This window comes from Mus caroli, unplaced genomic scaffold (genome assembly GCF_978045245.1).
Source record: "Mus caroli unplaced genomic scaffold, Mus_caroli_1 scaffold_9, whole genome shotgun sequence".
In the NCBI taxonomy this organism is placed as follows: domain Eukaryota; kingdom Metazoa; phylum Chordata; class Mammalia; order Rodentia; family Muridae; genus Mus; species Mus caroli.
This window is the reverse complement of record NW_028227264.1, coordinates 61625703-61644640: the sequence shown is the minus strand read 5'-3', so window position 1 is coordinate 61644640 and position 18938 is coordinate 61625703. Positions and strand designations below refer to the sequence as shown.

The 18938-nt window shown below is 42.4% G+C and overlaps 1 protein-coding gene across 3 annotated transcripts in view; it reads right to left on the bottom strand.

The window, feature by feature from the left end:
* Ctnna3 (catenin alpha 3) overlaps nt 1–18938 on the bottom strand; it is a 1580538-nt gene that overhangs the window by 1559412 nt on the left and 2188 nt on the right. For 2 of the 3 annotated variants that reach the window (XM_029482775.2, XM_029482772.2), the window contains exon 1: nt 1–140. The exons of the other annotated variant lie outside the window; for it this stretch is intronic. The gene's annotated coding sequence lies outside the window, so the exon portion shown is untranslated. Of the gene's footprint in view, nt 141–18938 lie in introns of those variants that run through there. 3 annotated transcript variants of the gene reach the window in all.

Genomic DNA, 18938 nt, shown 5'->3' with positions numbered 1-18938 from the left:
CTTTCTGATGCTTCCTACAAAGTAAATGAGCTTTGGGTTCAGCTTTTGGAGGGAATTTTTCCAAAGAGAGCTCGAAGGGTGGGAGGAAAGAGACAGAGCCTGTGGGGCAGTCCCTTTAGCTGAGCACCATTCACCCAGGATAAGAGAGAAAGGGGAGGTTACAAGCCAGGGGTGGGTGGTATCTAATCCTGGGCTCCGCGCTGACCTCACTGACAACTTGTTGCTGAAAATACTTTGTTGAAAAAGGCCAGACACATACATTCCCTAGAGACCTCCATACTTCTTCGGAAGCTCTAAATAAGTCAGCTTTAACTTTGTCATCCCCATCCAAAACAAGGAACCGGTTCGAATTAAAGCCGAAGGTTACAATTACTGGAAGTGAGAAACTGTTAAGCGGGGAGATACAGGAGTCCAGGAAATCCCTGCATCGTTACTAGCTAAAATGCAGGGTCTCTATAGAGTCATGGGTCACATCTGAGATCGTATTTTTCTGCCGAAATCTTACTGTCTCGTCACAACGCTACCATACTTTCTGCTTCTTACAGTTAGAGAGGACTACATAAATAGCCGTAAAAAGGTAGACAGGAGGGCTATGAAGACCTCTTTAGTATATTAATTAAGGTTATAATAATTAAGGTTCCAGAAAACAGGCTTATCCCTGAAGTTTTCTGGGTTTTCTTTCTATTTATGGGGATTTTGGGGGGTATTTCTTTTTCATACATGGATGTATATGAACATAAGAATATATACTTATATATGTTTATGGAGTTTATTTCTGTATTTCTTTTTCATATATAACATGATGATGTATATGAACATAATATATATGTATGTGTGTGTATATATACATATATATAGATATATAGATATAGATATATATATAGCTTTATACCACCAGAACAATATCTAAACCTTAATCTTCCCCTCTCTAATACTGCACCCCACTGACTGATTGCTTAGTGTCGTCAGTTCCTTGAGCTTGTGTATTAAGATGCTCCCGTAGCTAGTCATGCTTTAATTCTTGTAAGAACACACAAAACTACTACGACCCAGTAATAACTACAACATGAACTATTTGTTGGGACTTTGCCAGTCCTTTTCTTAAGGGACCGCATTCAAAATAGAAGCAAGCATTTACTTATTAGCTCTACAGACACTCTTGGAACAAATATCAGGGAGCCAACAGGAAAGACAGGATCTGGGGATTGTCAGAGAGAATCAACTATGAAAGGAGGTTCTTTTTATTATATGACTTCCAAGGAAGCCTGCAAAACAAGAGGATTTTTCTTGTGGGCCCCTTTAAAATGCACACAACAGACATTTATCTACAGGGTCGCAGTTACTAATGTAATGTCCTTCCAGATTTGTTCTGAACCATCCTTTTTTCTTCCCCTTGGAGGATCTCAGGGTCATTTCTTTTCACAGGGAAACAAAGGGTGAGTTTTACATCTCCCAATCCATCTCTTCTGGAATAAAGAGATCACTTGACACTTGCAAAACAGCAGGGTTTGTTTTGGAGCTTTAATAATGAGTTGGTTTCTAAACCAGGACTGTTGAACTGAGCCCAATATAAGGTATCCCAATTCTGTTCTAAACTTGGCCTGCTTAGCAGGGAAGCCACCACACCTTCCCTCCCTGCTCTCAAACCCTCCTACTCTTCTGCAAAATGAGGACATGGGCACCTCTGTTCTTTACTTTTTAGTGGATATGTGACTTAAATTGATAAAATCTGAAGTGTTTAAAACTTAGTGGAGCTCTCAAAGATGGGATACACACGAAACCACATTGCAGTGTTTGGGATTTTTGGAGGGTGTTTGTTTGTTTGTTTGTTTGTTTGTTTTTAAAGTAAATACTCCGTATCTGAAGTGTGATTTTAAAGAGTTTTGTGGGGTGTATGGGGTTTTTTTTCTGGTTGACTTGCTTGGTTTGTTGTTTCCTTATCAGTTGAAGTATTTAGCACTCTCACCACAAGGGGTCCTCTCTAGCAATTCAAATCATGCAGGGTGCCCTCATGAGCCTCTGTATTTATATCCCACAGAAAACACAGATCACCTAATGTCAAATTTCTATAGCTCACTATTGGTTAGCAGACAAAAAGAGAGAGATCTGACTTTCTCTATGTGATCGCTGAAGCATGCCCAACACTGACTAGTTCCTGTAAACAACACAACCCTGCATTTTTTTTTTCATTCTGGCTCCCTTCCAAATGCCCACAGTAATTCCTGTCTGTCACCTCGCCCAGTCTTGTTCAGTATTTATGTTCCTTCCCTATTTGCTTGTTTCCTCTCTTTATGCTTTCCAAACTTGAAATTTTTGGCCCACATTCCACAGACAGACAGACCAAGCTTAGGAGCTGGAGAGAGAGAATCAAAAGGAGAGAATAAATCAGGGCCAACCTTCCTGAGGCACTCAAAAGTGTGGTTTTGGATCTGAGTATCGGGGCTGGTTCCCTCCCAGCGTCGCTGGACTGAGTACTCTGAGGAGCCCTACTGTGGAGATCTACGTTCTGAGCCAGCTAGAAGATTAGAGGCGAGGGAGGAGCTTCCAAAAAGAAGACAGCTGTGTCCCAGTCAGACACCCCTCTTGGAAAACAAGCCTTCTAACACACAATCGGGTCTTTACTCAGCATGGGATGATGCTTCTTTGTGTCATTAAACCCCTCAAGAATGAAAACAGCTCTGGCATAAATCGTGGGTCTATTTATTCTGTATATGATACCTCCAAAAGTTGGCAATTTGGTCAGAGCTTTTTAAAGGTATATTATTTTGAAGCAACAATGTACCTCAGTGGGTTAAAGCATTTCCCTCCACCGGGTCGGTCTCAGGGATGGGACTCAAGTTATCAGACTTGGTAGCTGAGGCCTTTACCCAAGGAGCCAACTCCAAAGCCCTTCCTAAAAAAGGAGTTTCATTCAATGTCCTAATCAAAATAAGAGGAAGTGAGGATTTTCCTGTTGCCCAGAATTGATAACTAATGCTCAAAATGAAAGAAATAGAGTCATCAACACATATTAACATGCTGCAGAATTTCCACCATTTGAAGACTAACATCCAGCCGGGCGTGGTAGCGCACGCCTTTAATCCCAGCACTCGGGAGGCAGAGGCAGGCGGATTTCTGAGTTTGAGGCCAGCCTGGTCTACAAAGTGAGTTCCAGGACAGCCAGGGCTATACAGAGAAACCCTGTCTCAGGGAAAAAAAAAAAAAGAAAGAAAGAAAAAAAAAAAAAAAAAGACTAACATCCAGTTGTCTTCTCCATTTAGACAGCTAATATACATTTCATACTGTGTATGTCTCCACCCAAGCACGCACACACACACACCAAAAAAAAAAAAAAAAAAAAAAACAGCTTTTCATTTTGTCTATCAAATTTACTTCCCTCTACCATGCAAATCCTACTACAGTAATTGACACTGGGACCCAACTACTTAAACAACAAAGACCTAGGGGTCATCCCTCATTCCTTCTTTTATCTAATCAGCATCAAGAATACCCAGTCTTGTGTGCTGGCATCCATAAGCCCAGCAATTGAGAGGGTAAAACAAGAGAAATGCAAGGCTAAGTCTCTACTGGCCTACAGAACAAGACTCCATCTCAAAAGACAAACGGAAGAAAAGTGGGGAATGTAATCTCGTTGGTAGCATGCACACCCAACATGCACGGCCCAGGATTGCATGCCAGCACCAGATAAAGCTCGAGTGGTGGCACTGGTATAAACTAGCCCTGCTGTCTGGCTCATTTTATTTATGTACTGTGTTTCTAGTTAACTTTTCTCCTAAGTTTATTTAAGTCCAAATATGGCGCATGAAGCTAATCAGGTTATATGTAGTTGCAAAATCTTTAGTTTTCATTTAGTTATTTAGTTTCATTTTAACTAGTTAAGAACAAACTACTTCTCAGAAGGGTTAAAATGATTCCCGTAGTTTTCTCAAGGTAAGAATCTCTGGTAGACCATCTTGCTATTAGTCAATAGCCTTGATGAGTGCAGTAACTATAATCATGAAATTTGTTATCAATCAACAACCCTATCAAGCTCTTAAGTATTATATTAGCTATTTAATAATCCAGAGCATCTTGCATTGGTTCTTGAAAAAAAAAGAAATCAGCTCGGACTGTCGAGATGACTCAGTAGGTAAGAGCACTGACTGCTCTTCCAAAGGTCCTGAGTTTAAATCCTAGCAACCACCTGGTGGCTGACAACGACCCATAATGAGATCTGACGCCCTCTTCTGGTGTGTCTGAAGTCAGTTACAGTGTACTTATGTATAATAATAAATCTTTGGTCCAGAGCAAGCAGGGACTGAGCGAGCAGATTTGACGGAACAGGCGGGGCCAACCATAGCGAACAGGGTTGACTGGAGTGAGCAGAGGTCCTAAAAATTCAATTCCCAACAACCACATGAAGGCTCACAACCATCTGTACAGCTACAATGTACTTACATAAAATAAATAAATTAATCTTTTTAAAAATCAGCTCATGAAGCTGGGCAGTGGTGGCGCATGCCTCTAATCCCAGCACTTGGGAGGCAGAGGCAGGTGGATTTTTGAGTTTCAAAACCCTGTCTCGAAAACAAACAAACAAACAAAAAAATCAGCTCATTAAACTCAGAAGCTCACAATCATTTTCAAAGATGGGGAATACTCAAGATGACATTTACAAATATTATTCTTGAAAATTATTTCTTTTCTTTACTATTTTTTAATTTTTATTTTTATGAATATAGTTTTTTATCTGCATGTATGTCTATGTACCGTGTGTGTGCCTGTTATCCACCGAGGTCAGGAGGGGCCCATCGGATCCCCTACAACTGTAATGCTAGATAGTTACAGGTACTTAGAACTGAATCTGGGTCCTCAGAAAAGCAGCCAGTGCTCTTAACCATTAAGCCATCTTCCAAGCACATTATTTCAAATTACTTGAGCAGGAATGTATAACACTACCTCTAAAAGACTCACATACTTGGTTTCTATGCAGCCTTTTACACATGAAGTTTGTAATTCTAATTTCAAGTCTTACCTCTTTGTTCTGAGAAGACAAAGGCAGAGACGTTCCTAGTTGTGCAGCATGACAATAAATATTTCTCAGAAAAGTATCCGGAGCTACTTCTTTACAGTTGGTTTCCTGAGCCAGGTGGTGGTGGCGCACGCATGCCTTTAATCCCAGCACTTGGGAGGCAGAGGCAGGTGGATTTCTGAGTTCGAGGCCAGCCTGGTCTACAGAGAGAGTTCCAGGACAGCCAGGGCTACACAGAGAAACCCTGTCTCAAAAAAAGAAAGAAAGAAAGAAAGAAAGAAAGAAAGAAAGAAAGAAAGAAAGAAAGAAAGAAAGAAAAGAAAAGAAACTGGTTTCCCTCTATGAGTTTGCATGTTCCTCAACCTACGAGAACTTTAACCCTTTTATAAGCAGTTTCCAGTGACTCCTCTTAGCAAACTGAAATGATATTCACACATACTAAGGGCATAATTAATATCTATACTGAGTCATTAAAACTTGTCCAAAGCCTGGCAGGATGGCTCAGCAGGTAAAGCACTTGCTTCACAAGGCTGGAAACCTAAGAACAATCACTGAGGCCTATGTGCAAGGTTAAAGAGAAAACTGAGCCCACCAGTGACCTCCACACAATACATACATACAATAATATATTTAAAATAAATAAGTAAATTATATCCTATATATGTCTTTTACATCTAACAATGTCTATATACACACACACACACAAAACAGCTACAGATGTAGGATACAGAAGTGACGTAATATTTATGAAATGATAAACAATTGTGATACACTAGAGAATAAAACCCCCAAAACAATATTCTTATGATATACTTCAGCAGCTGCAGCCCTAGAAAAGCAAGCAAAAAAATAATAATAATTCTTTGTGCTTGTAACTAAAATAAGATTTCAATTCTAGGTTTACAAGAACCATAAATGAGGCATACATAAATACCCGCCAAGCTCTTTGAAAGATGCATGGGATATGGGGGAAACCTCCATCTTTGAGGAGAATTTCACACTTGTCAAAAACCTGTAAGTTTCGTTGGCCTGACAGATTGTTTGATTGGTCCAGCTACAGTCTGGTTTCTGTACCTTCTCCTAACTCTTCCTGGGTAACTTTCCTGAAACTTTCAGGTTCAGTAAGGATCCTTAAAATAAAGCAAATTCTGCAAGAATATAGCTCTCTCCGTAGCTGATCATCCTGAATATCTAACCAGGCTCTTCAGTTTCCACCACCCCCCAGGAGAAGCGGTATCATCTAGAACTGTCTTCAGCAAGAATTATGTTACATGACTTTACCAGGCTCCCTGTTAACCCCAATGCCTCTGTTCTCGTTTGTTTTCTGCTGCTGATAAAACACTAGCCAAAACCAACTGGGGAAGAAAATGATTTATTTCATCTTACATCACTGGGGGGAAGCCAAGGCGAGAACATAGAGGTAGGAACTGAAGCACCTCTCTGACTCCGCCCTCTGCAGCACACACAGCTTGTTTTCTAGGCTCCAGCTGGCTCCACTCCACTGCTGCTGCTGCTCTTGGTGGTCAACCCGTGGTACTGGCATCTTCAAAATGTTGGGGTCCTCTGCTACAACTGGGGTGGCTGCACTTTCACCAATAGCCTTTCCTGGGTTCTCCTCGGTGATTCCAGCCCTGCCACACAGTACCAAGCCTCAGCTGCTCTTTATGATGCCTTTACACCTTCAGCTGCCTGCACGAAGTACAACTCTGGCCGTGTTGGAACACAGCTTCTGTGTGTGAATTCTCAGAAACATTTCCCAGAAGATTGCACCTCAGTGATGTCAGTCTCCTCTTAATCAGTGCTGGTTTCTCAGCTGCAGCTGACCAGCAGAGCATCCCAGCAAAAGTTCCACCTTGGGCTGGAGGGATAGCTCAACGGTCAAGAGCACTAACTGCTCTTCCAGAGGTCCTGAGTTCAAATCCCAGCAACCACATGGAGGGTCACAACCATCTGTAATAGGATCAGATGCCCTCTTCTGGTGTGTCTGAAGAAAGCTTCAGTGTACTTATATATAATAAATTAATAAATCTTTAAAAAAAAAAAAGTTCCACCTCTGTGCTTCTGGCCCCTTGTTAATCACAGGTGATTCTTCAGCCCCGGCTAACCGGAACCACAGACTCTTATTCAAAATAACAAATGACCCCAATAGAGTCTTTAAATTGACCTCTGAAGCTTCACAAGCCAGACCTCTATCATCTGCACGGCCTTTCTTACCTTTCAAGCTCCCACAGAACAAACAGCTCATTGAGCTCTCGGCACTCAGTGACTTCTCTAGCCCAAAGCTCTAAAGTCCTTCCACAATCCTTCCCAAAACAACATGGCCGTGTCTGTCACAGCAATACCCCACTATCCTGGTACCAACTTCTCTTAGGTTAGTGCTGTTCTGAAACATTATAACCAAAAGCAACTTAGGAAGGAGAGGGTTTATTCGACTTATACTTCCACATCACTTCCGGTCCATCGTGAAAGCAAAGCAGGACAAGAACTCAAAGCAGGACAGGAACCTGGAGGCAGGAGCTGATGCAGAAGCCGTGGAGGACGCTGCTTACTGGTTTGCTACCGTGGCTTGCTCAGCCTCCTTTCTTTTAGAACCCAGGACCACCAGTTCAGGAATGGTCCCACCCACAATGGGCTGGGCCCTCTCCCTCCCTCCATCAATCACTAAGAAAATGTCCTACAGGTTTGCTTACAGCCCCTTGTCTTGAAGCCTTTTCTTAACTGAGAATCCCTCTTCTGAGATGGCTTTAGCTACTGTCAAGTTGACATCAAACTAGTTTATTTCCCTTGGTTTGTTCTGCTGCCTTTCTTACACAACTCAGGCCCACCCACCTACCCAGAACAGCACCTCTTACAGTGAACTGGGCCCTCCCACGTCAATCAGCAATTAAGAAAATGCAAATTTATAGCCGGAGAACAAGGTGAGGGGCAGTGGACGGAAAATTACAGAAGAGAAATGTTGGGTTTTGTCAACATGACACAAACCTAGACATATCTGGGAAGAGGGAGAAATGAATCTCACCCGAGGAATTGCATCCATCGGACTGGCCTGTGGGAATATCTGAGAGACAAAATCTTAGCAGCAAAGTGGTTAAGAAAACTGAATATATGAATCACAAACATTAAAATAGTAAAGCACGTGCGTTGCATTTAAAATAGAGTACAGAACCTGGAGACGCACCATAGTGACGAGTGCATGACACAAGAAATGGTTGATTTTGTTCTTCTCAGAAGAATATACACAGTTCATTTCCTGGAGAGCCAGCAAGTTGTTTCCTACACTCATTCACACCTGGTTCCAACCAGAATTGTAAACTCAGCACTTATAAATATGAATATTCATTCACAAAGAAAACCAGTATTTCTATTTCAGTGATAAACAGGGATTTTGAATGTTAACAGTCTGTTCTGGAAATCCAAGGCTATCTGAAAACATCAGGATGAAGATCATCTGTGTAGCTCCCTTCAAATATAGAAACAGCAAAAATAAGACTTAAAGTTGCTGCTACCGTGTCCGGTTTTGGACTTAGCTCATCCGATCAAATTTTAGTACAAAACTGGGAATAACCACTTGTATTTTTCTTCTTTGCAGTGTGAAAAATAATCCTTCAACATGATCTACACACGTGATGCTGTCAGTTCAAGCTGTCCTATAACTATAAATGCTTCCCTTTTAAAAAAGTATTTTGCAGACAGTGTTTTATATGTACATTGTTCAGTTTGATCTGGGGCAACAGAAGGAAGCTAACACAAGCTTCAGTGTGACACACAAATGATCAGCACAGAAAGGACACTGAGAACCTGCAGAGGGAATGAGCTTTGAACAGTACAGAAAGGATACTGAAAGGCTGCAGAGAAAATCTCACAGTAATGGGGTTTGTCTTTTCCATCACTTCAGAAACTTGGAGCCACAAAAAAAATAAAAGGCAGACTGCTCAACTTTCGCCCTAAAGAATATTCTCAAAGAATCCCTCACGTGATTAGACTCAATAGAACAGTTTTAAAAAACGGACAAATTGACCCCAGAGTACTTTAAATGGTTGGTTGGAGCATGTATCATACCACTTTGTAAATCAAACATCCCACGATTCAGATGCTCTGCCACAGGAATGATGTACAAGATCTTCCCTTCACAACGGCAGATTGAAAACTTTCCTGGGAGAGTTCAACATACATTTTAATGCAAAGTAACTTTGCTTCTGGCTAGTTGAAATAAAATAAGTGCAACTGACAAATGAAGATAAGTTCTTAACTGGAACAAGTGAAAAGAAACGCCAGGAATACTGAACTGGCTGGTTTGTGTGTCAACTTGCCACAAGCTAGTCATCAGAAAGGAAGCAGCCTCAGGTGAGGAAATGCCTCATGAGATCCAGCTGTAAGGCATTTTTTTCCAATTAGTGATTGATAGAGGACCCAGCCCATTGTAGGTGGAGCCATCCCTGGGCTGGTGGTCCTGGGTTCTATAAGAAGGCAGACTGAGCAAGACACCGTAGCAAGCCAGTAAGCATCACCCTCCACGGCCTCTGCATCAGTTTCTGCCTCCAGGTTTCTGCCCTGTGTGAGTTCCTCTCCTGACTTCCTTGGTGATGAAGAAGGTAATGTGGAGGTGTAAGCTGAATAAACCTTCTCCTCCCCAGCTTGCATTTTGGTCATGGTATTTCACTGCAGCAATAGAAAACCTAAGGGTGTGTGTGTGTGTGTGTGTGTGTGTGTGTGTGTGTAACGGAATCTACCATGATTGTTGCACTGATATCTTCTCTATAGTCAGTCTTTCTGTATGTAACTTCCAACCTAAAATGCTCTGTGGTGCTGGAGAGATGGCTCAGCGGTTAAGAGCACTGACCGCTCTTCCAGAGGTCCTGAGTTCAAATCCCAGCAACCACATGGTGGCTCATAACCATCTGTAAAGGGATCTGGTGTTTCTGAAGACAGCTACAGTGTACTAATACAAATAAAATAAATAAACTTTAAAAAAAATAAAAATAAAGAAAAGCAGAATCTTTACCACAAGTGCCTAGATACACATAATTTGAGACCAACCTATCATACACAGTAAGATCACCAACTGGAGATCATTAAGTAAAATAGGCCAGACCCAGAGAAATAAACATTGCCTGTTTATCTCATCTGTAGACCAACGTTTTACATAGACTATAAAATCGTGAGACTAGAAAGGTGACCCAGCAGTTAAAAGCACCTACTGCTCTTACAGGGACTCAAGTATCATCCGGAGTTTTCACATCTGGTGGCCTATGACTGCAGTTCTAGAGGGAGGGTCTGACCTCTGACCTCTGACCTCCATGGGTTCTTCTACACTTGTACACAGATGCATACAAAGACACATATGCATAATTTTTAAATTTTAAAATAAAATCCTTAAAATATAAGATAATATATAAATAACACGTCATCTATATGACATGAACGAAGGGAGATTAGTGGGAGAAGAGGGCTCAAGAGGGAGGGTTGAGAAAGGAAAAGATGTATGGGGTGAATATGATTGGAGTACCTGGTAGGCTTAAATGAAAATGTTTTTATGAGCTCATCACAGCATACAATATTTGTCAATACATTTTTTCAAAGAATAAAAAGTAACTAGATATGAACGATCCTTTTTTAAAAAAAAAGCTAACTTTTTACATAAAAGTTTAACATTTTATTATGAAATTAATATTATCAAACAAAAGAGTATTAAAGACTTAGCATGGTGAAAGCAATGAATTTGTTCTTAGAAACTATCCATGGCTGGAGAGATGGCTCAGCGGTCAAAAGCACTGTCTACTCTTCAAAAGGTCCTGAGTTCAAATCTCAGCAACCACATGGTGGCTCACAACCATCTGCAATGAGATCTGATGCCCTCTTCTGATGACAGCTACAGTGTGCTTACATATAATAAATAAATCTTTGAACCAGAGTAAACAATATGAGATCATTCGTACTTGGGGCTGAAGAGATGGCTCAGCAGCTAAAGGCTCTGGCTGCTCTTAACAGACACCTGGGTTAGATTTCCAGCACCCACATGGTGGCTCCCAACTATCTGTAACTCGAGTTCTAGGGAATCCAGAGCCCTCTTCTGACCTCTGCAGTCACCCTCACATATGCAAACTAACACAGGGATCACACACCCATGCACATAAATAAGCTGGGTTTTGAGATTTATCTGCTGTGCTTGTGTTTCGCCTACTTGTGTATGTGTACCATGTGCATAAAGTGTGGCTGCTCAGAGGGTTCCACCCTTTGCAGGTGGCTCACTGGTTCTGAGCCTCCTCCGGGTAGTTCGGCTGGGCTCTGCTCCTCTCAGGCTGCTTGGCTGGTCTCCCCTTATTCCAGGCTACTGCTTATCTGAGAGCGACTGCTGAGAGTCTGCAGTCTTTACTGCTTACATCCTTTGGAGAGGGAGAGGCTGGGTGAATCTGGTCGGTTTGTCTGTGCGGTTTGATATCCTGAGTACTGACATCACTTCCCGAACGTGGTAACCCTTGAGTGGTAACCCTGTGATCCCCAAGTTCAAGCCTCCTATCTCCTTAGATCAGGCGGGCAGAGTGTTTTGATCCCTGGATCGAAAGTCTCTGCATCTCCGCTCAGCAGTAAAAGGTTTTCAGAAAATTATAGTCGGCTACATCAATCCCTAAGATTAAGGAATAAAAGTCTCAGAGGAGAACTAAGGGACACAGGAAGGACAGTCCCTTACCACGTCTTGCTGGTGTCTCACCCACTGAGTGCCAAGAACCTAGAAACAACAAATCCACTATGAAGATTGCCTTCGTGGAGATGATATCCCAGTGTGCTGATAAATTCAGGATATCCCTAATGCTGACATTACAGGTATGTGTCACTGAGCCTGGCTCCAAATCAGGTCCTCATGCTCACACGGCAACCACTGTGTTGACTGAGCCATTCACACCCCAGCAACAATATTCCCTTTTTTATAGACCTATTCCAAATAAGAATGTTAAAACAACAGAGTGCCATGCTTAAGCCTTACATTTAATCCTGCTTTATTCCCGAACCTACTCCTGTAATGTTCTGAGAATTTCACAAACAAGACAATAACTCTGCTTGTGGTCAAAGCACACCATCTTAGTATGCTCTGGATCTCTTTGGCCTCCTAACCTATATTTTGTTTCTTCTTAGCCTATAACACTGCCAGTGCACCTCAGAAACCATCCTATGATCTCATTTCATAAAATAAAGGAATAATGTTTCTTTGGTATGTGTGTGGATGTTTTGCCTGAATGTATGTCCATGTACCATCTACATGCAGGTACCCACAGAGGGCAGAAGGTGGCACCAGATTCCCTGGGACTGGAGTCACAGAACTTTGAGCTGCCATGTGGGTGCTGGGACTTGAACCTGTGTCCTCTGTAAAACTAAACAAGTGTTCTTAACCACCAAGCCATCACCACAGCCCAAGAACAATGTTTCTTAGACACCTTTTGAACAAGATAAAAATATCAGAAGCCACCAAAAATCATATATAGGCTTAGGGCTGACACATTTAATTATGCAACACTTTCCCTTCTACCCATGCCCACTCTTGGGTGTCTACTTCCATCTTAACTCCTGCCTCTCACCCTAACCAGACATGTACATGGTATACATGTATACATATACACAACGCACTCAGACACATAGAATAAAAATAAATAAATCTTTTTAAGGCTGATAATACTGACCTACTAGTTGTTGAATAACCAGTGCTTGAAGGCCAAAGACAAAACAAAAACAAAAGAAGGCTAAGGAGATAACCAATATTTTGATGCTCAGCTTCCGCAATAAGCCAAGGCTCTTCAAACAAGGACCCTGAAACTTGGGCCAGTCACCTGTCTTTTCATCAGAAAGTCTGAGACCCAAGGTTAAGCCCTAACCAGTGTGCATCCTACTGTTGAGAGTCACTGGAAAGGAGATGAGATGGTGACTATTATTTCTAAGGGAAATGACATGGTCAGGGACACCTTCACCCATGCCAGCGGTGGCACAAGAAAGGAAAAACAGGCTCACGGAGCAAAAGGGCTCCTTGTGAGGCCCTAAAATTAATCCCTGAAATGGTCTCAAGTAACCTAAACAAAATAAGGAAAGGGCTTGTTTTTGGCCAGCTCATTACGAAGCACCCAACTGAAATATCTGAGAAATTCTAGCCAGTCTCTGGTCACACCATGGTGCCCTAACTTGCAGGCATGAGAAGTCCATTCCTGGTCCCACTGACTTGTAGCGATGCACCTGTGAGCCTGTTTTGACATAAGTGTGAGAATCCCTCTGATAAAGATTAGCTTCTTGGGCTGTTTGTATTTGGAATCCTAGCACTCCAGAAGCTGAGGCAAGAGGACTATAAACCCAACGGCAGCCTGGGCTGAACATGTTCCAAAAAAACAACAACACACTTAACGTCTTACGTAAGTCTGCTTACAGGCTAAAAACATCAATATAAATAATCTAACTACTAAAAATACTGAAACAAAATTTAAAAGTATACATTCTAACTACTAATAGGCTTTGTACATTAGAAATTATCTGAAAGCCAGCCTCTATAAGGAAAATACATATATACACATATACATACATACATATATACATACATACAAACATTAGGTCTGCAGATGAAGGTCAAATCCTGGGACCTGTGATAAAAGCTGTGTCACAATGCCTGTGCTGTTAATGGCCTCAGGGATTGAGGCCGTCAACTCTCTATGGAGCCCAAGACAATCGTGTGCAGTTTTATGAGGTGCTGAGGATCAGACCCAGGGTCTCCACCATACCAGCTAAGCGTTATACCTACTAAGCTACGTCCCCAGCCCTTTCTCTATAATTTTTTTTTTTTCGAGACAGGGTTTCTCTGTGTAGCCCTGGCTGTCCTGGAACTCACTTTGTAGACCTGGCTGGCCTCGAACTCAGAAATCTGCCTGCCTCTGCCTCCCAAGTGCTGGGATTAAAGGCGTGCACCACCACGCCCGGCTCTCTATAATTTTTAACTCTTCTGACAGTAGAATTAAAGGTCTGACATCCTTTGAGTGGGCTGACGACTGACTGACTATGGGACTGCTGTTTTTGTTGGTTAGATAGTTTGGGGTTTGGTTTTGTCTGGTTTGTTGCTAGTTAGTCAGTTTGTTTGTTTGTTTGTTTGTTTGCGACTGGGTCTGGAAGTTGCTATATAGCCCAAGAGGCCTTGAACTTCTGACACACACACCCCCCCCAGTCTCAGATAATGGGAGCACAGACACACATCACTTACTAGACTCAAAAAGCTGTTGTTTTTACATAAACTCTGTGAAGATATGAAACAAGGAGCCCACAGGCTTTTAAAAGACTACCCATCAGACCATCCAGGGCTACACAGAGAGAGGCTCTGTTTCCAAAACGCATTAAAAATAAAGTAAGACAATCTAGTTCCAAGACCAAAATCAGCGGTACCCACCCCTAGATATGCCTTTTGTGGGACTGGTTCCTACAGAAGCCATCTGGAAAAATCACATTCCTTGCTCCTGGGGTGATTTTCATTAAGAAAAATACTAAAAGCTCTAACTAAAGCACTATGTTTAAAGGATATAAAAACTACAACAGATTGTGCTGGCTGGCTACCACTCTGAATTCCTTAGCCGCTGCTGTAATAAAAAAATGAGAGCTGGGCCTGACAGCAAATGACTGTGGTCCCAACCCTTGAGAGGTGGAGCCAGGAGGATTAGCAATTCAAGGCTGTCCTCAGCTACACAGTGAAGGCCAGCCTGGGTTACAGTGAGACCTTCTCTCAAAAAACCAAAAAAACAACGCCCTCCCCAAAAGAAAGTACATCTGATCATCAGATTTCTTATTGTCATAACAGGGAAAGATCTTTGGGTTCTCAAGCACCTGTTTTTATTAACATAGATCAGTTATACAAAATAATCAGTTTAATTATGACATTTTTGCATGTGTGAACATATATATGGGGGGGGGTTGTGGGGAGTGACACTATTAGAGGTGTGGCCCTGTTGGAGTAGGCGTGTCACTGTGGGGGTGGGATTTAAGACCCTCATCCTAGCTGCCTGAAAGCAAGTAGTCTTCTAGCAGCTTTCAGATGAAGATGTAGAACTCTCAGCTCCTCCTGCATCATGCCTGCCTGGATGATGCCATGTTCCTGTCTTGATGATAATGGACTGAACCTCTGAAACTGTAAGCTAGCCCCAGTTAAATGTCCTTTATAAGACTTGCCTTGGTCATGATGTCTGTTCACAGCAGTAAAACCCTAACTAAGACATAGATAGATAGATAGATAGATAGATAGATAGATAGATAGATAGATAGGTCTTTTGATTAAATTCTCCTATTTCTCTTATCCACTCCCATCTCAATTGTAGTGAAGTTAATATTAATATTAAAGAGAAATACAAGAAAGACAAATGCCTCTGTCCTACTTTATTTTTCTATTGCTGTGATTAAAAATTGACCAAAAGCAACTTGAAGGAGGAAAGGGTTTATTTCAACTTGCAGGTTATATGGTCCATCCCTGAGAAAAGCCAGGGTGGAAACGCAAGCCAGGAGCCTGAAGCAGAAACCACAGAGGAATGCTACCTATTGGCTTGCTCGTGGGTTCCCTTGCAGCTACCTTTCTTATGCAGCCCAGACCCACCTGCCTAAGGGTGTTACTGCCCACAGTGGGCCCCGTCCTCCTCCATCAATAAGCAATTGAAAAAAAAATGCCCTAACAGATATGCTCACAGCCCAGTCTGATGGGTGCAGTTCTTCAGTTGAGCTTCCCTCTTCCCCGTGTGTCAAACTGATGCTTGAAGCTAACCATGGTGTGCATATAAAGACAGCCAAACCAGATGTATAGTGATGTATCAAACTTCACGTGACTTTCATCATTTTGGGAACCATTCCATTATTCTATCTGTCTTTACATTTATTTACTTATTTATTTATTTTACTCTATGTGTATAAGTGTTTGGCCTGTATGTATACACTGTGTGCCCACAAAGGTCAAAAGTAATGGATTCCCTGGAGTTACAGATGGCTGTGAGCTACCCTGTGGGTACTGAAAATCAAACCTGGAAAAGCAGCAAGTGTTCCAAACCACTGAGCCATCCCTCCAGCCACACCATCACCTTACTTTTGGTTTTGACCTTGAACTCTTAACACTCTTCTGTCCACTTCCTGAATGATGGCTACCACAGCCAGTTTCCACTTTTGATATCTGGCCCCTTCTAAATCTGCTCATAGCATCTGAGCCTTCCAGATGTCACCAGTTCCGGGTCAACATGATGTTTGCTCCTCAGCCCATCTTAAAACCAAGCACCTCTACCTTCTATCTTCCCCCTGTTGAATCAAACACCAAGAGATTTCTAGCTGGGCACTGAGGTACACAAACAGCTTGCTTCTGCACTCTCCTGCAGAAGTCCCACTTCCCCCTAGGATCTCCCTCCCACACAGCAAGCATGGTAAGGCTCAGGCTCGCTTGGTTTGCCTCTGCATTGCCCCTCAGAAGCCCTGCTCCACCCCACCCTGCAGCAAACTCAGGGGTTCATTCTACCTCCCTAGCCAGTTCAAGAGGACTCAAGAAGCCTCAAGTGCCAGCCCAAGTAAGACAAATGACAAAAACTCCTCAGCTTTGGTGGAGCCAAGGCCAGCACTCTACCAGATAACCAGGTGCAGCTGGTGCCTATCCTTGAAGAAAGGAGATTAGGGTCCCACGCTTAAATCACAGAAAAGAGGTAATCAGAGGTCACAGACAGTTATGGCCGGCCATAAAACTAGTTCCATAAAAGACGATCTTTAATCCCCCTCCCAGCATCGAAATTTTGCCCTACCAAGTAGTATCCTGTCTGAGTTGTGACTTACCTAATCCATCTCCCCTCCCCTTTACTCTAAGCATTCAAAGAACTTCTAACTACTCTGTATATAAGTGTTAAAGCACCTGAGCTGGGGGTCGCACACCAAACCTATGTTGTAGGGGATTTGTGATCCGAGTCAAGACTCTAAATAAAAGGATTCTTTTGCAAATTGCAGTGGACTTTGAAATTCTTGAGCTCGTCTGGGTTTCTCACAGAACCAGGGCATAACAGCATCATGGTGTATACCTTCAATCCCAGTATTTGGAAGGTGAAAGCAGATGAATCTCTGTTGAGTTCAAGGCCAGCCTGGTGTATTTAGTGAGTTTCAGGGCAGCCAGAGCTACATAGTGAGAGCCTGTCTCAAGAAAAAAAAAAAAAAAAAGAAGAAAAAAAAAAAGAAAAGAAAGAGACAGAGAAACAGAGATAGCGAGATTTCTATGATGTCCAAGGATAAGTAGATAAGAGATTCTACTGTATCAACTTGAACCACTACAGAAGATAAGGGACCTCCACCCTACTCCTCAGTTAATACTGAAGGGAAAGATGGGAAGAGTGAAGGAGATAAAGACCCTCATGGAGTCAAGAGACAAATAGATTCTTGGGTTTTCAATTAATACTCCATGAAAGTAAAACTATGTCTCTTCCTACATCAGTAATGTGTGAGACACGCCCTTCCTTCTCCTATTCTTATCAATGGACAAAACTCTGCCAGGTTCTGGCCAATACTTTGATGTTTCCAAAACTGAACTGGCCACTCATCTGAATCTAAACATGAGAAAAAAAAATGATTACAACATGACAAACCAAACTGCCTTGTAATTATGTGTGTGCGCACTTGGGAAGCTGCCCTTAGAATCTACAGGAGGATGTCAGATCCCCCAGAGCTGGGATTACAAGCAGTTATGAGCCACCCAATGTGGATGCTGCTGCGTAGTGAATTCTGATCCTCTGCAAGAACAGCACACATTCTTAATGGCTGAACCATCTCTCTGGTCCCAAAAAGTCTTTTTTTTAAAGTATCATCCTCATGCCTGGTGGAAAAGTATCAAATGAAGAGTACTTAGCAACCTGATAAAACTCAATTTCCTTCTCTAATTCAGGACAACCTCAGTCTCTTGTAATCAGTACCGTCCCTTCCCCTTGACCCACTTCTTTTCGTTACAGCTTCTGCCTGAGAGTCTGTGTCCCATGACTCATTTTTCATTCTCTAATCATTGGGAACACAAGTTACCTCACATCTTTTACCAGTGACAGGGTCTAGTCAACACATAACCGAACTCTGGACATTCAGAAGCTATAAACTTGGGGGGGTCTACTCTGTATTTTGGGGTTTTTTCAGATTATAATTACATTTTTCTCCTTCCCTTTCCTAAACCCTCCTTGCTCTCTTTCAAACTCATAGTGTGGTGGCTTAAATAAAAATAGCCCCATAGGCTCACAGGAAGTGGCACTATTAGGAGGTATGGCCTTGCTGGAAGAAGTGTATCACTGAGGGGTGGGCTCGGAGGTTCCAGCCACTCAAGCAAGGCCTAGTTTCTCTCTTCCTGCTGCCTGACAATCCAGATACAGAACTCTCAGCTCCATCTCCAGCACCAGGTCTGCCTGCACACTGCCATGCTTCCCCGCCATGTTGATAATGGACTGAACCTCTGAACCCAAAAGCCAGACTCAATGATATCTTTTCTTCACATCACTAGAAACCCTAAGATACATACATGATCTCTTTTTTCATTGTTGTTAAATATGTAAGTGTGTGTGTAATGTTACTTGTATGTACTTGTATGTATCTTTTCAGGACTGGCCATTTGGTAATCAGTATGCTCATCCCTGTGGAAAGCCGTTTCTCCTGCTCTTGGAATTCCTTAGTTGCCTGTGGTTCACTGTGTAGAGCTGTGGTCTCACGTTAGCATGACCATCCATGTCTACGTCCGCCTGTCTATTCCCATCCTTGTTCAGCTCATATTCAGGCAGTCACACTGGCAACACTTCACGGGTGTAGCTTCTGACATTCCAAGGAGACTCGATCTGGGCACAGTCCCCATTCTTCTGGCTCTTACACCCTTTCTGCCCTCTCTTCCACAATGCTCCATAGTCGCGTTCAGGATTTAGTTGTGTGGTAGGTGTAG